Genomic DNA, 25,839 nt, shown 5'->3' on the forward strand with positions numbered 1-25,839 from the left:
TTGTGGCATCTATCCAAGTTCCAATCCCTTTTTCAAGGTTGAATGATATTCCACATATGTATATGTCACGCTTCATTTATCCATTCACTGGTTGATGGACATGGGTTGTTTCTACTTCTTGGTTACTGTGAATGATGCTGCTATGAGGCTGACTGTGAAAATAGTTGCCCAAGTCCTTGCTTTCAATTCTTAGCTGGATCATGTGGTAATAGTTCTATGCTTAAGTTTTTGAGGAATTCTCAGAGTTTTAAAATGTCACTTTTGAAAATGATTTCAGAACTAACAGTATTACCTTTGGGTTACACTCAACAAAAGAAATTTTTGTCTTCCGGAGGCTAGTTTTTCTGTCTAAAGAAAATAAATAAATAAATAAGCAATTTTGGTGAAGCAGGTCAGGCTAACTTAAAGAATGTGACAATGAACAAAATCTACTTTTTGTGGTGTTCTTCCTAGTTAAAGAAGCAGTGCTTCCTCTGTGGGACAGTTAATTACAATAAAAATTTTAACCAGGAGTGAGAGAAAGACAGGCCTAAGAACCAGATTAGGTCCCACCCCAGGCTCTGAGGACATTTGCAGGACAGAGTATCCAGAGCATTCACCCAGTATTGGGTGACACAGAGTGGTGCTCATCAGGTGCCAGCTTCTGTTCCATGTTATTGCTGAAGACGAAGGTACAGGCCTTGGGATTTGGGGGCAGGGACATATTTTGTTAGTGGTAATAGCTGGAGATGCCAGAGGCTGTCATGAGGGTCCTTAATCAAGGTTGGATGTCAAGGGCCAGGCACCAAGATGGCCCAATGGGTTGTTGTCTATATATGATTAAGAGACTTATTAAAATCCAAAGATGAACATTACTGTGTACAGTAAAATATGGAGCTCCACTCTCTTTTGTTCCCTCCCTTCCTTCCTTTCTCTCCTCTCCATCTCTTCCTTCCTTCCTTTATTCCTTATGAATAGTACTTATTGAGTATTCTGAGTACTGAGTGTTTAGTATGTGCCCAGCTTGCCAGCTTGATATATGTTATTGAAGAACTAAAGAGGAGTTTATATCTTATGAAGTAAACATCAGAAGTCCAGGGAATTTGATCTTATATTTTACTGATGATAAGAACATATGTTTAGAAAACTGAAGAGCTTTTGCTAAAATAAATAACAGAATTGGAATATAGAAAGAAGTGTCTGGAAACAAATTCAATGGATTTAAAAAATGACATCTTTTCTTTTTAAATAGAAATTTGTTTTTTCATGAGAATAAAATATCTCCCCAAACATAAAATTTCTAAAAAGTTCTTTTTTTCACCAAATACATTCAAAACACATTAGAAGAAAGATATAAAATGTCTTTGTAGAGTGTAAACTAGTTACTGAATACATGGAGAGGCATCCTGGGCTTATATAGAGTAGTGCTTAGAGCCTAAAAACACAAATCTTTGATAAATACATGTGCAAACATCATATCTAATTAAATTTTATGTTTATTATTTAATTTATATGTATAATATACTAAAAATATTAATAATTTTTATATATTTATTTAACAGAGTTGATGCAATTCCCAGTATCATTTCAATGGATTTTATTTGAATTATAAGAAAGTATTTTAAATTTGTTAAAAAAATATAAATACATAAAAATTGTTAAGAAAATTTTAGACCAAAAATATAGAGTTGGATATCTTGCTCTATCTAAAGTAAAACAATATAATAAGGTAAAACAATATAATGTAAGATAATATAATATAAAATAATAATATAAAATATGATAGAAACAATATAATACTACTGTAACTCAATAGAATAGAATTGGCAGGAAAAAATGAAACAGATCAGTTGACTTGAGATAGGTCCAAATGTATACAGAAATTTAATATATGTTCAAAACAACATTGTAAAAAATGTTTTATTGTGTACATTTGTGGCTTACCAAATGATGCTATGGGATACATATAAAAAATAAAATCATTACTGTGGTGAAGCCTATTAACATATAATCTCACATAATTATTTTTTGAACATGAGCAGCTAAAATCTACTTATTTAGCAAAAATAAGTACAATTTTAGTTTTAAAAGATTTTTTGCATCTAAAGCAACATTTTATTTAGCTGGATGCAGTGAGAGGACACCTACCATTTGACATTTTATTGTTGATTCTAGTTTGTTCATGCACAGTTAATCTCTCTCACACACACCTGTTCTAAATCAGGGTGAGGATTAGGGTTGAGGACTCTGGGGATCTCACATAAATAGAATCATTTAGTATTTTTTTCTTTGATTATTGACTTATTCCATTTAGCACAATATCATCAAGGATCAATCATATTGTAATACATGTCAGAATTTCTTTCCTTTTTAAAGGCAAATAATATTTCACTGTATGTACATACTATATTTTATCTATCAGTTCTGCTGATATAAAATTGATTTTAATAATGTACTTCATTTAATCCTGTAAACCCCACATATTATAATTCCAATGTGCAATCGGTGTAACAATTGTACTTTTGTTGGTTTTGTACCCAAGCTTTGGGATCTGGTGCACATTTTATACCTAGAACGTGTCTCAATTCAGAATCAGCCAATTCAGCTATGCAGTGGCCATGTGTGGCTGGGGACTACCACTTTGGACACCCATGGTTCTAGATTACCTATAATTAGCATAGGGGTAAAGCTAGCATCCTTGTGAGAGAGTGGTCTCCTGGTGGGCACTTCCTGCTAACACAGGAAGTGTCCGCTGTGGCACCTACTATGTGGTCAAGGTGGGTAGAATGATTAGCATGTGACCTACCTTGCCTCCTCCTAAAGTTGAGAGACTGACACTAGCATCATCCTGGTGAGCGATGTGCCTGGGGTTCAGAGGCACCCTGGCAGCATCTGGAAGGCAGAAATGAGGGGAAACTGTTGTTTTTGCTGGCCAACATATATGAAATTGGTTTTCTATGGCAATGAGGGTGCAGATCACCTCATCCATATATTGACTTCACTGGGGAGAGGAGAGAGGGCAGCTGGCTTCTGAAAGATATCCCAAGCCCTTTCAATGCCTCTTGTGCATCCTACTTGATGGGGCTCAAGTAAGTTCTTTTTTTTTTTTTTTCAGGTGAACAAGAATGTATACCATGATGGATTGGAAACCACCTATTGCTACATATCTGCACACCAAGTGAACAGTTCTGTGAAAATACTGACAAGACAATGACATTCCACTTAACCTGCCTATTGTGTTTGAGGATCTTGGACACACAATTAAAATATGCCTCCTTGGTTTAGAAAACCTTTGCCATCAAATTGATAACAAATATAATGATAAATAAATACATTTCTGCTTAGCTTCCTCTAGGCAGCTTCTCCAATTACATGATATACAAAATATTAGATTGTAATTGAATTTTGTAGTAATTTGGGAGGAAAGAAGAGCTTAGGGAAGAGTCTACAACTCATGACAACTTGGAGACATATAATAATGTAACATCAGAAATAAACTAAAAGTCCTCCAAGAGGAAGTTAAGTAAACTCATTGTACAGACATGTCATTTTAATAACAGACAGTAGAACCACGTTGTAGAAGGCTATCTAATGGTAGAGAAATGCTATGTTGATGATACAGTACTGAGTGGGGGAAAAAGTTTAGAAAACAAAATAATCCTTTTTGCAAATATGTAATGGATTATAAAAAGATGAAAATTATATAAATAAAAATCTTGAATGAAGTCATCTTTAGTGCTACGATTATAAATCATTTCTTCTCTGTTTCTGCTTTCCAAATTGTCTACATTAATAGCTAATCACTGTAATTCAATAAGTGTCATTTTAACAATGTAAATCTAGGAAAAAGAATTAGTCATTGTTTTAAATTTATGTTCTGAAGCCTAGTAACATCTCCTCAAGAATTATCTCCTAAGGAAGTACTCAAGCACTAATAAATGTCCATGGAAAAATGTACATCACAATGCAACTATAAGAAAGCAAAACAGTGTTAGTATGGGAGGAAGATTAAATAAAACTATAGTGTGTGCGGGTGTGTGTGTATGATTGAAATCATCAAAAACTATATTTTTGTTTCTAAAATTTTTTAAAACATCTCAAGGATTAAAATCAGTTTGCATGGTCCTTTGAGTCCTTACTTATGTTAAACAAAATATGAAATAACCAAGGCAGAGTAAGACAAATATTGGTCAAGCCCGGTGGCCCAGATCTATCCACACCAGCCTGTGCAGGATCCAGGCTCACAGGGGACTTGGTCCACCCCTTCCCAGGTTGGGCAGACACATGCCAGAGCCTAGCCTCTGGCCCAGGACCATCCCTTCTTACCAGTGGACTACTATGGGAGCCGAGATACAGCCCAGACCCCCAACACAAGCTCGCATAGGACCCAGGATCTCAGTAGGCCCGGTTCACCCACACAAGCCTGTGCAGGTCCCAGGCACAAAGAAAGCCCAATCTATCCCTCCCCATGGTGGGACAAACACCCACCACAGCCTAGCCTCTGGTGCAGTACTGCCCCTTCCAACCCAGCAGCTCAGATCCACCCACTCAAACTTGCACAGGACTCAGATCCAGAATGCAGTAGCATCCATTGAGAAACATCAGCAGAGTTTAGAACCCCATCATCATGGTAAGGTACAGATAATCTGCACAGGTACTAGAAGAATATAGGGAAGAAATTGTAATATCTCAGATCCACACTTCAAGAAAGGAAGGCATGTAGAGAACATGAAAAAACAAGAGAGGAAAGTGTCCCAAACAAACCAGGTCACTATAATAACATACCCCACAGACAGCAAAGTTGATTAAATGTCAGAGAATGAGTTCAGAAGGTTCATAATTAAGATAGTAGAATGAAACAGACATTATTACTTTATGTACGTACGTGACTATATGACCAATGTGATTCTACAATATGTATACTCAGAAAAATGAGAAATTATCTCCCATCTATGTATGGTATATCAAAGTACATAAGTGCATTCTACTTTCATGTATAACTAATTAAAACAAATAAAAAATTTAAAAAAGAAGGTTCATAATTAAAATGATCTGTGAATTAAAGAATGACCTAAATGAGAAAATACAAGCAAAAATTCATCACTCCAATAATGAGATAAGAGAGAAAATACAGGTAGCAAAAGAACACTTCAAGAAAGCAATGAGACCCTAAAAAGAAAAAAACAGATATCCTTAAAATGAAGGATATAATACATCAAATTTAAACACTCAATAGAAAGCATAACCAACAGACTAGATCATGTGGAAGAAAGTACTCAGATAATCTGAAAAATAAAGTTGATCACACAGTGAAGATAATTAGAAACCATGAACAGAACATCCAAGAATTATGGGACATCAGAAGACCAAATCTAAGAGTTATTGGGAGACAGGAAGGCACAGAGTTTCAAACTAAAGGAATGCACAATCTCTTCAATGAGATAAAATCAGAACAAGCATGAAGAACTAATTAAAAAACCAAGTACAAGAGGCTTACAGGACAACAAATGTACAAAATTATGGCAGATCTACACCAAGGCATATTATAATGAAATGCCTAGCATACAGAATAAAAAAGCCACAAGAGAGAGGAATCAGATCACATACAGGGGGAGACCAATTCATATCTCAGCAGATTTTTCAATCCAGACCCTCAAAGCCAGGAGATCATGGAACAACATATGCCAAGCTATGAGAGAAAATGGATGCCAACCAAGCATCTTATATCCAGAAAAACTAAGCTTTAGACTTGATGGTGAAATAAAAACCTTCCATAATAAAAAAAAAAGTTAAAAGAATTGACAACTAGGAAGCCTGCACCACAGAACATCCTCAGCAAAATACTCCAAGAAGAAGAAATGAAAAACAATGATGAAAATCAGCAGAGGGAGGGATTACACTAAAGGAAAATCTAATCAAAAGAAACCAGGCTACATTAAATACCAAAAATCAACAAAAATGGCTGGGAATACAGATCATGTCTCAATAATAACCCTGAATGATAATGGCCTAAATTCACCAATCAGAAGACATAGACTAGCATATTGGATGAAAAAGAAAAGACCCAACAATATGCTGCCTCCAAAAAACTCATCTCATAGAAAAAGACATTCACAGACTAAAGGTGAAGAGGGAGAGGGAGAGGGAGAGGGAGAGGGAGAAATCATACCACTCACATGGACTGCGGAAGCAAGCTGGGTTTCCACTCTCATATCAAATAAAGTAGCTTTCAAGCTAAAGTCAATCGAAAAGCATAAAAAAGGACACTATATACTGCTCAAGGGAACCATACACCAACAAGACTTAACAATTATAAATATATATCCCCCCAAAATGGAACATCTACATTCATCAAACAAACTCTTCTCAAGTTCAAGAGTCAAATAGACAACAACACAATAATTTTGGGAGACTTTAACACGCCTCTGCTTAGGCCCCGACTTCCTTAATAAGACTTCTGTGGCACAAGAATTATAATCAAGAATCAAAAAATGGGATGGACTCAAACTAAAAGGTTTCTTCTCAGCAAAAGAAACAATCTGTGAGGTGAATAGAGAGTCTACATCTTGGGAGCAAATCTTTACCCCTCACATACCAGATAGAGCACTAATCTCTAGGGTATATAAAGAACTCAAAAGCTAAGCACCAGAAAAAATAAATAACCTAATCAATAAATGAGCCAAGGACATGAACAGACACTTCTCAGAAGATGATATACAATCAATCAACAAATATACGAAAAAAATGTTCATCACTAGCAATTAGAGAAAAACCACCCTAAGATTTCCTATCACTCCAGTCAGAATGGCAGCTATTATGAACACAAACAACAGTAAGTGTTGGAGAGGATGTGGGGAGAAAGGTACACTCATACACTGCTGGTGGGACGGAAAATTAGTGCAGCCAATATGGATAGCAGTGTGGAGATTTCTTGGAAAACCAGGAATGGAACAACCATTTGACCCAGCTATCCCTCTCCTCAGTCTATACCCAAAGGACTTAATAACAGCATACTACAGGGTCACAGCCACATAAATGTTTATAGCAGCACAATTTTCAATAGCTGAACTGTGGAACCAACCTAGATGTCCTTCAATAGATAAATGGATAAAAAAATGTGGCATATATACACAACGGAATATTACTCAGCAATAAAAGAGAATAAATTCATGACATTTGCAGGTAAATGGATGGAGTTAGAGAAGATAATGCTAAGTGAAATTAGCCAATCCCCAAAACCAAATGCCGAAAGTTTTCTTTGATATAAGGAGGCTGACTCATAATGGGAGAGGGAGGGGGAGCATGGGAGGAATAGAGGAACTCTATTTAGGGCAGAGGGGTTGGAGGGGAATGGAGGGGGCAGGGATTTAGCAAGGATGGTGGAATATGATAGACATCATTATCCAAAGTACATGTTTGAAGAGACAAATTGGTGTAAATATACTTTGTATATAACCAGAGATATGAAAAATTGTGCTTTATAATTGTTATAAGAATTGTAATGCATTCTGCTGTCATATATAAATAAAAAAATAAAAATGAATTAAAAAGACAAATATCAAATGACTTTACGTATATGTGGAATCTAAAAAGTATAATTCACAGATGCAGAGATTAGAAAGATGGTTCCCAGAGGCTAGGGGAGTAGAGGAAGAGAAATGTTTGTCAAAGGGTGCAAAGTTTCAGGATGGCCAGTGTTTTAGAGAATGACTATATAACATGGTGTCTAAAACTAATCGTAATGCATTATATACTTCAAAGTTGCTAAAGAATAGATTTCCAAAGTTCTCACCAGAAAAAAAAAATAAGTATGTGAGATGATGGATATTAAATTACCATGAGTTTTTATCTTTTCACAATGTAAATCTCTATGAAAACATACCATTAAACTCTACAGATATATGTGATCATTATTGGTCAATTATACATAAAATTAAAATATAAGCAATATTTAAATCATTATATACTAAAACATTTATTCACATATTAATTTGTGCTAGGCTCTACACACATATGTGTGTATACAAGCACACTCATACAGGAAAGCAAGTGGAATTGAACAGAAAAATGTGCTGGGCATGGTGTCACACACCTGTAATCCCAGTGTCTTGGGAGGCTGAAGCAGGAAAACTGCAAGTTCAAACAGCCTAAGCAACTTAGCAAGGCCCTGTCTCTAAATTTAAAAAAAAAAAGTCTAAATATGTGGCTAAATGATTAAGCACCCCAGGTTCAATCTCCAGTACAAGGAAGGAAGGAAGGAAGGAAGGAAGGAAGGAAGGAAGGAAGGAAGGAAGGAAGGAAGGAAGGAAGGAAGAAAGAAAAAAAAAAGAAAGAAAGAAAGGGAAGATTATTACCAGTAGCTATACATGGATGGTGGAATTAATGAAAATGTATTATTTTCTTGTTTTTGTCTACATTTTAAAAATTGTCTATAAGCATTATTATATAACCATACCTATATGTACCCTTGGAAAATACTGGCCAAAAAATGTTGAGTATTAATTTTAACATTAATCATACTGTAAAATACTCCAGAAGATACAAATGATAAAAGGTCAGAAGTGTACTAATGTTGCTGATGACAAGTGGTAAGACACCTCTAAATCAACCATTTGAACTCTTGGGCCAATAAAGGCATCTGATGGAAAAACAAACACAAAATCCCACCAAGTTGTATAGGACAAATCCCGGTCAGACTTTTATTCACTTACTGAACTATTTTTGGAGCCTTCTAATGTCCCAGGAAGAGTGCTATCCCACTAAAATAAAAATATAATGCTGTTCCTGGTCTAGTAGATTTATTAATTTGTTTTTAATATTACACATTAATTTTCCTTTGATATCACATATGTCACTGACAATAAAAGAGTAAATTCAGAAAATTAAAAATTCATATTGATTCAAAGTTAAAAAACCGACACAAAAGCATGAAAATTAGCATTCACTATTAGTCACAACACTAACTAGTTATTACTGAGAAATACACTCCTAAAGTATGATAACTCTTTAAAGCATTCTAATCATCAAATAAGACTATCAGTATTGTAATGGTTGGACTTTCTTGTTCAAAAATATTAAGGATCACAGTGTGATTTCATCAAGGATCTTAAAGTCCGTTAGCCCATTACAATGTTAAAAGTTCTGCTGCCATTTCTACATCTCACAACACAAATTCTTCTGCTGATCAGAGGAAACAATATGGCAAACCCTAAAGATGCTCTGGTAAGATTATTCAACTTCCCTATCTTCATGCAAGTATTTTGCAGCATTGCAATTATGTGCTTCACAAAAAAACATTACAGCAGTGTTGGCTCTAAAGCAAATATAAATATCTCATTTTCTACAACAGCTGTGTTCTTAAAAAGATTGTGTGTAATTTCTCAATTTAATGATATTTCCAACTGTCATACATTATCATTTCACCAAAGTAAATCATATCTAAGACCTCCCTTTGTGATTACATAAGCATGCAGAGAACCTTTTAAAATTTATCATAAAAAAGAAAACATAATATCAGACGATAAAAACTTTCAATGAACTAAACATTTTGTAAAGCAAGAGAATTATTCAGCAATGTGGTGCTCGCAGGGGAGATGGAAGAACACTCATAGCCTTTAGACAGGCCTTCCTGGACCACTAATCCCAAGGGCTTCTACCCACTCCTGTCTATCAACATGTGATTTTCTCATTGCCCCCAAGGATTATATGTGCTGAAATTAACCAACTTACTTATTTTCAACTAGAATGTAAGTCTCTAAAGAGAAAAGACTTGTCAGTTTTGTTCTTCACTGTAATTCTGGAGCTTTAACCCTACCAAGCACTAAGTACTTGATTAATGAGTTAAAAGGAAGGAAAGAAGACCTTCATGAATTCAAGGATATGTATTTTGACCAACTCACTTCTCAGTTTCCCAGAGAGAAGAAACCAATAATGAGACAGCACCAGTTCAAGCACCAGTTTTTTATGCAATATACTATAGACATGATACTCATGTTATAGAATATTATACTACAGATATGGTACTTGCTTTATAAAATATTAGATATGCATATTGTAAACCCTAAATTTCATTTCTTTTTACTATTTTCACTGTTAGCTAGATAATTAAAATGCCCCAATTATTCTTCTTCTGCCAAAAGTTAATGCAGAAAATATATTTGATTGTACAGTATCTGCCACTAAATATATATTCATTATATTCCAGGTTCTAAATTAGGCAGCTGGGGTGTATGTATGTACACATGTATAAGTGAGTGTATATTTTTCCATTTTTCTTGTTTATTTGTTTTGTTTTGTTTGAACTGGAGTCTTGATGTGTTGCTCAGGGTAGCCTCAAACTCCCAGGCTCAAGTAATCCTCCTACCTCATTCTCTTGAGCAGTTAAGTCTACCAATGCACATTACTGTGCCCAGCTTCCATTTATTCTTTAACACACTGAATATTATATTAAAAACTGGAAGCTCTCAGAGTTTACAACTGTAAAGGTCTGGAATTAAACAAAATTCCTAGCCCAGTCATACCCACATTAGTGCACACAGCCTAGATGTTAACAGAAGTGCTTATGAAATTGGTAACTTTTAAGGTAAAAGCACCATAAAATTAAGTCTTCAGGGAAACTAATATGCTCACTCATTGATGGTGGCTTTGTAAATTTATGCTGAAAATACATACTTATAACTAGAAAATAAGGTGTTAATATTCATGGATCTATTCATCCCAATTTTAATATTTAATGTAAGAAACCCAAATGAAATAAATATAGCCTTTACTATAGTTCAAATATCCAACAACAGAAGTCAAATAAATTATAGTTATAAAGATCACATAATAGTACTTTGTAAATATGAATTAAGCACATTTGAGTAGTTTGTATGTACATTAGCATTAGAACTGTAGATGTTTGCATATGAATAAAAATTATAAGATAAAATGGAGATCAAGTGTTAAGGTGATGCAAACTGTCAAACGATGCTGGACAAAGGCTGACAGATCTGGCTGGTGAAGAAGGAGCTCTTTTTTTATATTCAGATAGTTTACTTCTTACTTGAAGGGCTAAAGGTATTAGTGTCCCATGTCCCTGGCACAGAAACAAGAGCAGGTAGATAATGTAACTGACAGACATCCTGTGCCCCATTGCTAAGAAGCCAAAGTCATGCTGCAGCAAGTTACTTCAGAGTCTGCAGCTGTACCCTGAAGAGGGGAACGCAACAAAGCTCCAACCTCATCAGAAGGGGCAGGGCATTTCTCACAATGGCCTCCTCTAAGGCATGGAACAGTATAAGGTGGCCTTGAAGCAGCTCCTGGGCAGCCTCCATCTTCTCATGTTTAGGAGACTCATAGGGCATTCTGTAGTGAAAGATGACCTGCAATTAAACCTTGTCTCCCTGACCATTTGGATGCTATGTGTGGTCACCAGGGCTCCATGGTGCAGTCCGTCCCCTATGAAGGGTAGATTTCACTCTTTAAAAATAATAGAAATATACCACTTCTCTTATGTGAAAGTGTGCAGGGCCAAGTCTTTGATTTTTAAGAGATCCACCCTCACCCTTGTTTTCTGTTTCCTCTCTAGGTTTTGCATATGAGAGAAAACATGTGAGTTCAATTTATTTCATTTAACATGATTGTCTCTAGTTCCATCCATTTCCTGCAAATGCTATAATTTCTTTTTTATTTATGGCTGAATAAAACTATGGTGTGTGTGTGTGTGTGTGTGTGTGTGTGTGTGTGTGTGTGTGTGTGGTACTAATTTACAGTCCCACCATCAAAGTAAAAGTGTTCCTTTTTCTCCACATCCTCTCCAGCATTTATTATTATTTATATTCTTGATGACTGCTGTTCTGACTGGTGTTATATAAAATCTCACAAAAAATTCTTTGTTTCCATTTCCCTAATTGCTAATGATGTTGAAAATTTTTTTCATGTATTTGTTGGCCATTTATATTTCTTCTTTTCTGAAGTGTTTGACTCCATTTCTAAAGTTGTGCTGAGTAAAGCTCTATCAGAGAACATGTGAGAAACAATTGTCAATAGCAACCAACCAATTTTATAACACATTGTTGTAACAATGCCTTCTTTTGGAAGTATTCCTCTTACAAAGCACCCACAATTGAAAGTGATACAATCTTCCTAATGTTAAGGACTTATTACTGCTGGGTAATAAACCCCTGAAACAGCAGCTACCTAAGTACAGCTATGCTTTCCAAACTCATGTTTTAATAACTGTCATGTTTCCACAGCAAGGATTTCTCCATGCTCCACCTACAATATTTTTCATTTGAACATTCAGACTGCTTTTCATTTCAGTCCAAATGAATTTAAAAATCATTTATTACTCATTTCCCCAGGCAAAGCAGGTATTCCATGCTGTGAGATGCTCAGACAATTGACTCCTGTCCACACACAGCATTTGTTCCAAGTGAGGAGACACGAGTAGATAAACTGATGTCACCCATACCCTTACACAGGGCAGGACTGGATGGCTTGGTGAGTACACAAGCAGACTCAAATGCTAATTTGCACTAATTAAGAACCATAAACAATGAGTCTGGGAACAAAATGAAGGAGGATTAACTCTGAAGAGAGAAAGCTTCCAGGAGGCCATTGCTTTTTGACAAAAACAGAAGTTTAAAAGGTAATGGAGGGGGAAGCAGAGTGCAGGATGAGCAAAACCAGAGAGGCTGGAAAGGCAGAGCTGCCTCGGCAAAAACCAGAGTCTGAAAAGCACTGAGCATAAACCCCATGGGGATCCACAGCACAGAGGCCAGACGGCTAGATTGGGAGGAGGCAGAGTAAGACCATGAAAGTTCTTCAAAGCCAGCCTAAGGAGTTTGATCTTCACTCTTGTGGTTTAGAGAACCATTAGAGAGTTCTTAGTGGCAGAGGACATCATCAGAACTTGCTTCATAAATCAGCTCTAGGATGAAGGATGAAGTGGATGGGAAAACGAAGACTGAAGACTGACAATGGGGTAGTCGATGCAAGGACTAGCAGAGCAGTCCTGAGGAAAGGCAGGAAGGAAACTGAGGGAAAACAGAAATTCAAATGAAGGGCCAAGGCCTATAACTGCCTATGGGGTGGGGAGGTAGAAGGAGAAGGCAAAGATGATCCTGAGGCTTGATCCTGGGAGACAGTAAGAGAGAGAATGAATTTCAAAAGCAGAATGTTGGAGGAAAATGAAAAGGAATATTTTCAGAAGTGTTGAGTTTTAGGTATGTATAATAATATATAATAAATATGTATCCAATAAAAGGGCATTCTAAAAATTTTTTGAAAGTAAAAACTATGAAGAAAATAAATACTAAGACAAACCAAGGAGAGAAGGCAAATGGCCTCTCTGGAGGTAAGTTGGGGGAAGAGGTCTGAGATCCCAGAAAACACACAGAGGCCTGGAAGCCACAGAGGCAGAGGGCTCCCAGAGGGCTCCCAGAGGGCTCCCAGAGGCTGGGAGATCAGTAGCATCAACATTCTAGAATAGTCAAGTAAGGTCAACATCAGAGAAGCAGATGCCGAGTGTGAAATCTTGGCGTCAATGTAACCACAGTGGAGAGAATTCAGTGGAGGGAGAAGATCAGACATCAGGCTAAGAAGCAAAACAGCGAAATGGAAAGTGGCAAGAACAAACTAACTTCAAGAGGTCTGCAACACAGAGGAAGAGGCAGGTGTCAAGCGCACGTGAGGGGAAGGACAATCAAGAGAAAGGAATTTTTCTTTCCTTTTTATTAAAAAAAAAATTACAGGAAGTAGAGAGCATTTCAGTTGAGGGAAATAAACAGAGAAAGAAATGAGGTTCTTAGAAGAAACGGAACAATCCTAGGAGGACAGGCAGACCCGATGGAAGGGTTAAGAAGGTTTGGACCTTGAATGTCCCTCAAGGTCTCAGCTGATGAAGGTTTGGTCCCCATCGATGGCGTGTTGGGAGGTGGCAGGAACTTTAGACGGTGGGGCCTAGAGGAAGGGAATTAGGGGATATGCCATGGCAGATGATACTGAGACTCTGGCCCCTCCCCCCAACTCCCCTCACAGCTTTCTGGCCACCACAAGGTAAACAGCCTCCCTCACCATATCCTCCTGCTGCCATGATATTCTTCTTCATCACAGACCCAAAGCAACAAGGCCAAGTGACCATGGGATGAAATCTCTGAAATAATGAGTCAAAATAAACCCTTTCTCCCTTTCAGTTGTTTATCTCAGGTATTTTATCACAGCGACCGAAATCTACTGATACAAGTCCAGAAATAAAAGGGTAGATTGTTCATGAGATGAAGAATACAAGTTTTAGGTCCTAGAGAAGAAGGCAGAAGGGGTCATACCAAATAATCTTGATCTCCTTCAAGATGCCGTCTGCTAAGCGTGAGCCTATCATGGTACCCTTGGGAGCATGAAGAAAGGGGGAGTTACGAACTCAACCAGCACTGAAAAACAGGAGTACAAAGCAGTCCTGAGAGCCACCCTCATTAAACTGGTGGCTCTGCAGAGGAGGCAACTGTGCCAAGTGACTTTCTTCAGAAGCTCTTGGCAGTCTGGAAGTGGGAGCAGATGGTGAGGTTTGTAGATAGCTGGGAACTGATGAGAAGAGGACTAGGGACAGGAGCTTTGAAGCCGGAGAACAGCAAAGAGAATGAGAAGCCCTAACTGGCTCTAGGCAAATGAAACCAAGAAATAATTAACAGAGAACAAGAAAGGGAAAAGCCAAAATATAGGATATGGTTGTTTTGCTTCATTTTTTATGAGTCCACAGGACTGAAGGAGAAAGAAGAACTGGAGGTTATGGGAGTGTGATCAAAAAGAGGATTTCAGAACTCAAGATGAGGTCAATCGACAGCTTATTCAACACAGTGTGGCTGAGCTTGTATTCAGTGTCCCAACAAGTTCACAGAAGAACAACCTCTGGGGCAATGTGAGCAGAAGTGGGTATGAAGTTATGGGAGTAAGTAGATTTCAAAGTATGGCCATCCCCTGGGAATTTTCTGAAAATGTAAATGTGGGCCACACTCCAGAATTAAGGAATCAGAAACTGTGAATAGGACCAGCAATCTGTCTGAATAATCTCTCCTGGTGATATTTTTAACTGTTGGAAAATGGTTAAAAGTACAAAATTTTGGAGTATCAGTAAACATTTAGATATCTACCAAATCAGAAACTCTAGAAGTGGGGTGCAGCAGTCTGTTTTCACAAGCATATGTCTGAGAACCACTTCCCCAAAGGGAGGTCAGACTCCTGAAGGTACTTGAAGCAGGATCAGACTCTAAGCATAGTCTCTCCCTTAATTCTCCATGAGTCTCCATTCTCCCAACATTTTTTTTAGTACAGCCCATTACTTGGGCAAACTTAAGTGATCTCTCTTCCTGCAAGGAGAATCTAATTAAACACCACACTAACAATGATGAAGCCCGTGGATGTGTTTAAGAAGAGAAATACCATTTTGTGTTTTGGACTCCTTTCTCTACTGTCTTGTCACTGATGTTTTGATTTTCTTAAAAAAGATATTACTATGGTAGGTCTAGATATGATGGCATAGAATAAGAAAGGAAGAACAATTATAGAAATATCAGAAGAAGAGCATTGCAACAGGCAGGCATGAAACTATGTGGTGCTGATTTGAGATAACTGCTGTAGGACTGAGAGGAACAGAAAGAATTCAGAGAGCTATCTGAATGTGACTTGACAAAACTGAACAATTAATGACATGAAGAAGACAGGGCAGTAAATGGATGGAAATGGAGAACATCACTCTAGGTGAAATAAGCCAGACTCTGAAAGTCAAGAGTTCAATGTTTTCTCTCATGAGCAAAAATTAGAACAAAATAAGAGGGGGGAAAAAGCAGGGAGAATCCCATGAAAATAGAAGGGAGATTAGTGGTGCAGAGGCAAGATATTGAGGAAGAAGGAGGAAGGATAGGAAAGGGAGAAATGGTGGAATGAAAGTAGCCAAATTATGCTATATACATATATGAATACAGCACAGTGAATTCCATAAATATAATTTAAATAAATAAGCAGAAAGAATACCAACAGAGAAAGGAGAACAGAGTAGAGAAGAAAGAAGGAAAAGAGGAAGTTCTGGAGGCTGAAATGGAGTGAATTACATTCCATGCATGCATAATTATATCAAAATGAACTCTATTATTATATAAAACTATAATGAACTAATAAAAACACTTTTTATAAAGTACAAAATTTCTCTATTAAATTTGATTTTGAAAAAGTAAAACAACATGGGAACTGAACAGAGACCACTGATTTTAGTAACTTGAATGATATGAATGGCCTTTACCTGAGACTTCTGAGTAGAGACTAACTGAAAGTAGTCTCTATGTGATATATCTTCCCAAAAAAACAGGCATCTGAAGCTGGAGAAAGAGGTACAACCAAAAGAATGTGCTATTTCTACTGAGAGGAAAAAAGTGAAAAGGAATGAGTGCTGGGACAAAGAGGTATGGAGTGAAGAGGGAAAAGGCTGAAAGAAGAAAACCCAGATCTGACATGGAAATTTATACAGGACCAAATTCGGTGGGAATTCAAAGAGCCCAGTGACTTTACTGGAAGAATCATCTATGTTTCTAGTCATAATATGAAAAGACAAAGAGAAAACTGGCCGAGTCCAGGTCCTCACAGATTCAACAAACATTTATTCAATACTCACTATGAGACAGACCCCATGTTAGTGCTAACGATTCAAAGGAAAATAGAGCTCTTGCCCTTACAAAGATGTTGTGTCCGCTGAAAACTAGAAAATAAATATTAAAAAATTTAATAAGTAAATAAAAGAGGGGGAAATCAACTGCAGAGACATGAGCAAAGGGCTAAAAATACAAAGAACAGAGTAATCCAATGAATAAAGAGAGTAAAACAAGATAAGTGAAATACATAGTATGTTGATCAGCAGTAACTGGTAAGGAGAATACAAGGCAGAGAAGAAGACAATGGAATGGCATCTTTAAAGCACTGAAACCTATAAAACTGTAAGAACAATGTAGCCAATAAAAATAGCTTTCATTTTTTCTCATATATCATCTTTTCTACGTTTTCCAAATTATTTATTTATTTATTTATATATAACAGTGGGATGCATTACAACTCTTATTACCCATATAGAGCTCAATTTTTTCATATCTCTGGTAGTAAACATAGTATACTTACACCAATTCATGTTCTCATACATGTACTTTGAATATTCCTACTGTTAGAAGGAAAGCCCTGTTTTATTGGTGCTTCATAGTTTTTCTAGCCATCAGGATAATGAGTGATTTGGAGTCATGTTTCCTGGGTCAACCAGGAGGTGTGGTAGAATAATATTTTTTGAAGTACTAATATATTTTAAATAGACTTGACGTCTTAATAAATATAATATAGTTTAAATAAAAAAGAATCTTACAATGATAAAAATAAGCACAGTGAGATAATGGGATTATTATATACTTAAGAGCTAAGTTTAAGAATGGACAGGGAATGGGGTTAGAAATGATTTTGGAATGTGATGATCATTATTATCCAAAGTATATATATAAGACATGAATTGGTGTGAATATACTTTGTATACAACCAGAGACATAAAAAAACTGTGCTCTATATGTTTAAAAAGGATTATAATGCATTCTGCTGTAATATATAGAATAAAAATTTAAACAAAACAGCTTTCAAAATGAGAATGAAATAAAAAATTTTCAGATTAAATAAAACTGATTTTGATATATATGTCATTTATTTTTATAAGGTACAAGTTTCCAGTTTTGATTGGGTTTCTGCCTCACTACTACAGTTCATTTATTTTCCTAAAATATTGTTATAAAATCTATTTTTCTTTCAAACATTTAAGTCTTTAATCTAGTTGAAAGTCATTTTTGTGTACAGCAGGGCAAGTACGACCCATGAAATAACCTATAATTTGTTCCCCATTGATTTACCATTTTCTCATATTACATTTTCATGCATCTCTTTCTACTTCTCTATTTTGTTCTGTAGACTCTTAGTCTATTACCAAACCACCATAATGTTGGGAATTTCAGTACAAAATTATTTTATCCCATTTAAATTAAAACTAGTTGGTATTCTATTTTAGAATCAAGTTAAATATTCATCTGGAGATAATTAACATTTTTGTGATATCTTTCCATTTATTCATATATTAATTTATATCCTTCAATAGAATTTTCTACTTTTCTTCATATAAGGTCTTTCATATTTCATGTTCAATTTATTCTACATATTCTATACCTTATTGTTATTGTAAATGGTATTTTTGTTCCTTTTCCATTTCTAAGTACAAATGGCTGAAACAGAAAAGTTAATGGGATTTTTAAAACTAATCCTATGTATGATCACATTCAACATTCTCATATTAATTGTAATATTTTGTAATTATATTCTTCTGATTTTTCCAGGTATAAAATCAAGTTACTTGCAAATGTGTGTGCATTCATGTAAGGGGATGCAGTTCTGGGCCTTCTTTCCAAAGTTTATACCCATTTGACTTTGTTGCTTATTTTATTCCCTAAAAATTAAAAAGAATTAATATTAATCTGATAATAGACACTCCTAATTCCTTACTTCAAGGTTCTGATAATTTGCTATTACATTTTAGAATAACTTTTACCTATTCAATTCTTTATACAAACACAATTTAGCTAGGAATAGCAGTTAAATTTTTTATCAAAAGCTTTTTCAGTGTCTATAGAACATTACATGGCTTTCCCTTCTAATTTATTAACATATGAATTACACTGGTAGATTCTATAATACTGAACCCTGTTTCATTATTGAACATTACATTAATGAACAATATGCCATCTTTAGTAAAAGGGTATGATTTTTCCAATATATGGCTGGATTATATTTGCCAATATTTATTTAGGATTTTATATCTGTGTTCAGATGTGATTTCTAGTCTAAAATTTTATTTTATTTTTTGTACTTAGGTTTCATTTGCTACTCCATAAAGGAACTTTCAACTTTTTCTATGGCCTGGAAGAGTTTATCACTGAAATTATAAAGATGAACAGTTCAGCTGGACCTCCAAGTCTCTTCGACTGTATATTCAAAGCTTCAACTCTTTTCTTGGGTTAAACTTTGTCTACATACTCTCTGGTTTATTGGAAATAATCCATTCCTCCAAGTTCTCAAATATGTTTCTTTAGAACATATTATATATATATATATAATATAGAATATATTATTCTTTCTCACATTTGCTTTTGTAAAAACTTATTCCATATCTTTATTTTCTATTTTTTATTTAGTAATTAAGTTTTAAGGCCATATGTTACATGTGATTTCTGACTTAAGAAAACAGATAAATGGTGACAGCATTAAAAGTGACCAGGAACACAGAGAAAGGGAAAATTTCAGCAGGGCATTGAATTGAAATGGGTAAAGTATAACTAGGTAGAGTCCACTTCCACCAGAGTTAAGGCATGATTCTGCCACCAGGTAGAAATTACCAGTGTAGCAAGAAGATGATAACAGAGGTTACCCAGAGAAAAAGTACAAAATGATAAGAGAATCATTGTTGGAACTCTGGGGAATCCCAACACTTTAATGGAAGGTGGAGAGAAGAACTGATCAGAAAACACTGACTTAAAAACCAAGACTGATGTTCCAAAACACAAGAAAGAAAAAGTGATAAATGAGGAGGTGAGGGTAAGGAGAGGGGGAGAAGAAAAGGAAAATGAGAAGGAGAAGAAATAGTCATCGTTTCAGTTGAAATCAGAAAGATAAATATGGAATTCAAGGTTGAAGATGAGAAGAAAATGCAAAGTCGACAAAGGGTCACCTCAACAACAGGGGGACCAGTTCTGTCACTAGAGGTGAACAAGGAGCTCAAGAATTTAACATTGTTACTGAAATACTCAGGGGAAGGTGAAGTTGGCAATAAAGAGCACCCTTGCACATAGATTTCCACTATTAACTGATTTTCCCCCTGGACATGTAGTACAGTTGGAGTAGGTCTATAAAAATAATTCTCATCACAGAGACTCCATAAGAAAATACTTCATATAATTAGGAGGTTGATATTAAAATACTCTCCCATAAATACCACCCAATAAGTCATCAAATTAACAACTATCTGTATGAGATGGCAATATTCTTCTCATAACATGATTAACTACATATTTCCCTTTAACTTTTTCTTCGATGTATCCTAGAGACACCCAATGTAATCTATTAGATACAATAAAGTTATAGTTGTTGTTGCTACTTTCATTAATTTAATTAATTCTGTCAATCAGAATTAAGACTTTCCTCTGTTCCAGATATCGCCTGGTGGGCTTCAATTAATGGACATGCTTAAAATATTATTCAAGATTATTCTTCCTTATAATGCTTTAAAATAAATTCTTTTCAAATCATATCTCAACTTCACAGCTTGTTAACCTTTTGAAACACTAGTCATTCTCAATGAATGTAAATTTAAAATCCATGAAGAAACATTGAATTTCAGATCACTAGCAAAGCAGCGTACTTTTATTACTTGGGAAATAAATTAGAACTCTTTAAATGAAAATTTTAATGTAAAAACTTCTAAAGCAGTATTATAAAACACAATTTCTATAAAGTACATGTAAAGCAACCATGAAGAGTTCTGTTAGTCCATACTGGTGTTTTCCCCTCTGAAGTTTTTATGACCCTTAAGCCTGCTTGATTTAGTGTTGCATACATATAATGAGGAAATGCAATTGCTGTTAGGCTTAATGGTTAAAATGCATACACCACAGGCTAAAAAGTTCAATTATAGTACTCTTCCCTTAGCAACATGTACTAAATAATTCCCATTTTCTATAAGAAAGCCCCAAATGATTTTGCAACTTGGAACTTGAGGTAAGTAGTTTAACGACCTCCCAAATATGTCCACTTCTGTATCCCTAGAAATTATGAAGACCTATGGCAAAAGAAATTTTGCAGATGTAGTTCAGGTTTTTGAAGTGGGTGTGTAGTAAAGAGGTGGGCCCAGTGTAATCACAGGGGTCCTTAAATGGAGCTTTCCCAGTTATGCTCAGGGCATGATATGATCATGACTCAACAGCCAGAGAGACACAACCTTGCTGACTTTGAAGGAGTGCAGATGACCTCTAGAAGCTGAAAAAGACAAGGACTCAGTCTCCCCAGAGCCTTCAGAAGGAATGCAGTCTTGCCCACACTGGGACTTTAGCCCCATAAGACCCATGTTAGAATTCAAACCTACAGAATTCTAGGATAACTAAATTCTGCTGTTGGAATTCTGTAGCAGTTATAACAGTAACAAGAAACTAAAAGAACCACAGAGCAGGAGTAACAAGCATTGATACTTAGTAAACTGTTCAAACTCACAACAAAAAAGTTTATAAATGCTGAATAACTGTGAAATTTTACAAATTATCATATTGCATGTGTCTGAAAATAAGAAAAAATCCATAAATACTGGGTTAGCATGGGACAATAGTTATCACATAATGGGTCTTATATTCTGATTTGAACTGAGGTTCACTGTACTGAATACAGAACAGCTTAAGAGACCTGTCTCTGAGCACAGATTCTCAGACAACTAAATTATAATAGACCAGGTAGATGGCACCAAAGACTCATTCAGTATTCTATTGTTTTTGTACATAAATTCTATGAAGTTAATTCTCTAAAGTAATTTAAAATATTGTCATAAAGATTCAGAGCTCAAATGTATCTAGCAAATCAGCTAATCACTTTAAAAATGAAAAATGATTTCCCCCAAGGCTCAGTTGTGGCATAAATGTCTTATTTCATGGACCAATTACTCTGATGAGCCATAAATGAAGACTAATTTGAGTAACTGGTTTCAATTCCCAGGTATATTTTTTATGTTTTAAAAATCATCAATAAAATAGTTTCCTTGTCAAGTCAAATCTTAAACTACTAAATTCAGATTTGCTGTTACAAAAATTAATTATGATAATAACTATCTGAGAAGAATAATTACTTCTAAAATACTACGCACTGTGAAGACAACTACAGATAGATAATTAAAAATACAAAGAAGGGCTGGAGTTGTAGCTCAGAGGTAGAGTGCTTGCCTTGCATGTGTGAGGCACTGGGTTCAATCCTCAGCACCAGATAAAATAAATAAGCTAAAGGTATTGTGTCGATCTACAACTTAAAAAATATTTAAAAAAATATAAATAAAAGGGTAGACTCTATTTAGACTACTTATTAACATATAGCAAAATTAAAATAGTACTGCCATAAACATCTAAAACTTAATTTTGCATAGGTTGATACTCACTTAGAAAAAAAAAAAACTACTTTAAAATCAGTACCACACAGATTCATTCTGGGAACCAACTAACCTACAAAGTACATACCGAGACCTGGGGCATGTGAAGCTCTACACAGGGTGCCTAGCTCCCTCCAGCTGTCTATATGCTCCTCCTTCCTGACTCTGAGAGCCCCACATCTGTGCCCTGCTGCCCTTTTTTCCTCTCCTCACATCTGCAGTCTTTTATTTTCAGTTCAACATGCTCCCCTGCAGAAGTCCCCTGTACTCTTTACCAACTCTCTACACAACTGATGATCACCCCCCAAAATCCAAACTTGCATGTTGCTCACTAGCCTCTGATTAAGACCTGACCCCTTGAATGTTCCATAAGTCTCAGTCTCCACATAAATATAATGCTAGTGTTGGCCTTCAAGTGTGATCCCAGTTAAGTCTATCTATGCTAGATCCAGTGACCCCTGCTCCTAAATCTCTTGGGAAATCTGTCTCCCCAGTCAACATATACCCTTCAACAGCTGAGCAAGCCCATCTCGTCAACTTTTGGCAGTACACTGAAATCTCAGTTCCTCTTCTACTATACCCTTGCCAATAGTTATTTCTCCACAAAGAGCTATCCCTCTGCTGCACTAAGCTTCATCTGTTTATTAACCATGGGGCAGTGTTCAGCCAGCTGAGCACAGCACACAGGGTACTTGTCCTAGAAGCCCAATCCAACTTTCCACCTCATCTGCTACTCTCTATTCACTAGTTCAACAACTATGTAGAGAGGACCTACTAGGCTTTGTAGATACAACAAATTCTACAGACAAATATAGACATAACACCTCCCTTATGAGCTTTAAAATCCAGAGGGGAGCAATCAACTAATGCAAAATATGATTACAAACTCTATAAAGTGCTTTCACAGAATATAAGGCCCTGAGACCCAGATCCAGGAGATCAGGGATCTTTCCAAACAAGTGGCACTGAAGCCAAAATCTTCAGGAAAACCTATGTTGAAAACTGGGCAAAAGAAAGGCCTGGTAAGAATAAAGGGCATTCTAGGCAGAAAGGACAGCAGGTTCAAGGGCCCTAGGGCAGTCTCACACAAGGCCAGTGCAATCAGCAGGAGGGAAGGGTGATCACATCCCAATCTTGGAATGGCAAGTGTGAAGAGACAGGGAACAGCCAGATTCTGCAGGGATTTGAGGCCTTACTCATGATTTTGCCTAAATTCTATCATTCAAGTAATGGGAAGCATCTGACAGGTTTTAAGCAAAGAAAATTTAGTGAAAATAACAGGATCAGGCTTATGTTCTGAAAAGAATTATCTGGCTGGTTTGTACAGCCTGGAAGAGGTGGTACCCAGAACAGGTCTACAAACATGGGTTGAGAAGTTCAGGAAAGGGATGACACCTGGGACCTACAGTGGTACAGGAAAGATATAAAGAAGTGGACAGACGTGACAAATATCTGATGCAATGGGCCTTGATGACAGACTGCCCAAGGGAAAGGAAAAAAGAAAGAAGATGTTAAGAGGGTCACAAAGGCCCCAGCCATGCACTGACAGGCAGGCCTTAACTGAACTCAGAGCATCTTCACTCACCTAGAACCTCAGGGACACAACAGTGACTTTAAATCCAGCATGTAAGATCCCTGTGAGCCCAAAAGAATTCACATTTCTCAAGTTTTTCAAAAGTCTATGATTTTTGTAATCTTATAACTGAACTGTATATCTTTTAAATCTGTTCAACCTACTGAAGAGCAGATCCATGCCAAAATCATCTTCCTGTGCTCTTCATTTTCAACACAACAGCCACATCTACAGGCAACAATCTGCAATTTTCACATAAAGTACTTTTCCAAAAAGTTATTTTCTACATACAGCTACATCCCAGAGAGGCTGTTCAAGAATGCCTTATGAGAAACAAACAATGTAGCTTCCAGTTACGTAATAAAGAAAAAGCAAATGAGTCTTTAAAGGTTTAAACCTCATATCAATCTGTTCCACAGAGAAATATAAGACAAAAATCACTAAGAAAATGCTTTACCTAATGCTAATTATCTTGAGCAAACAGTTTTTAAAACAGACCTCTAGAACTCTCCTGAGCAAAGTTACAGTACTTAAAAAGAGTCTGATTTTATTAAAATCAAAAATATAAATCCCCTATTTAAGGTATTCAAGGAAAATGGCATTTATTAAGTATCTAGCCAGAGTCCAATGGACATAGTCTCATTTAATCCTGACAGTTTTATAGGGTAAGTGATATTTTCTATTATTACCATCACAAGAAAGAAACCCTAGGTTTAAGAAAACAAAGAACTTATCGGAAGAAACACTGCCAATTCAAAATTTAAATAAGGTCTGTTTGATTCTAAGCACAATATACATTTCCTGACAAATATAAAAAGAAATCATTCTTCAGAATAAATAACTAAAATTTGGACTTCTAAAGATAACATTTACCCAGGGCTAAAGACAAAGCCCTGGCTGCTGAACACTCAAGGTCCAGGCTATCCACCTAGTATGCATATCTATCTATCTATCTATCTATCTATCTATCTATCTATCTATCTATCTATCTATCTATCTCCCCCAACTCCCAACTTCTTTCTTTCTCCCCCCACCATTTTTAAATCTTAGATGACACTATTGAAGTCTGTAGGACAGTATATAACACAGTCAATGAATGGGAAATAATATTATTAAATATTTAATAAAACAACTAAAGCAATCTAATAAAAATTTCACTTAAGGTTACTCATTGTAAACTAAAATTACCAGATATTCATGTTTCTCACTATTAGAAACTGTGATTCAAAGATATAACATATAGAGGTAGATACTAAAATGGTGATATAAATTATCAATACATATATGTGTAAATTTGATTGAACATACATATGGTGTATAAGCACACAAACAGATAATTCTACAGCTCTGTTCATTGAGAGGTCCTGGGAGTAATGACACCCTAGTAACAATGAACACACTCCGCCCCAGCCATGGAAAGGAATCAGAGCTCCCTGCAGAAATGGCTTGTTCAAAGACTGGAGATGGGAGACAAAAAGATGAGCCTAAACTATCTCATACCCAAGTTTTAGTCAGCTTTTTTACTGCTTGACTAAAAGATCTGACAAGAACAGTTAGAGGAGAAAAAGTTTATTTGGGGGCTCATAGTTTTTATTTATGGTCTCAGTCCATAGATAGTTGACCTCATTGCTCAGGGCCAAAGGTGAGGCAGAACACCCTGGCAGATGAAGGTGACAGAGGAGGATGGCTCAGGACACGGCAGCAGAAAACAGAGAGAGAGAGAGAGAGAGAGAGAGAGAGAGAGAGAGAGAGAGAGAGAGAGAAAGGGAGAGAGAGAGAGAGAGAGAGAAAGAAACTCCATTCCCAAGGGACATACTATAAATTCCAAAGGCATGCCCCAATGACGGATTTCCTCCAGCCACACCCTACCTGTGTCTTCAATCACTATTCCTAATCCCTATCAGGGGATTAATTCACTAATTGAGTTAAGGTTCTCACAACCAAATCATTTCAATTCTAAACCTTCTTGCATTGTTTCACACATGAGGTTTGGGGGAGCCCTAATATATAAACCATAACAACCAGTAAATTCAGAAGTGGTCAGAGAATAATACAAATACATCAAAAA

General features: G+C 36.1%; 1 long non-coding RNA gene across 3 annotated transcripts in view; it reads right to left on the reverse strand.

The window, feature by feature from the left end:
* Positions 1 to 1,674: 1,674 nt before the first annotated feature.
* LOC144368985 (uncharacterized) overlaps positions 1,675 to 25,839 on the reverse strand; it is a 143,199-nt gene continuing 119,034 nt past the window's right edge. For all 3 annotated transcript variants that reach the window (XR_013428399.1, XR_013428398.1, XR_013428397.1), the window contains exon 6: positions 1,675 to 2,871. This is a non-coding gene — a long non-coding RNA (uncharacterized LOC144368985). The remainder of the gene's footprint in view (positions 2,872 to 25,839) is intronic.

This window comes from Ictidomys tridecemlineatus, chromosome 12 (genome assembly GCF_052094955.1).
Source record: "Ictidomys tridecemlineatus isolate mIctTri1 chromosome 12, mIctTri1.hap1, whole genome shotgun sequence".
Taxonomy (NCBI): domain Eukaryota; kingdom Metazoa; phylum Chordata; class Mammalia; order Rodentia; family Sciuridae; genus Ictidomys; species Ictidomys tridecemlineatus.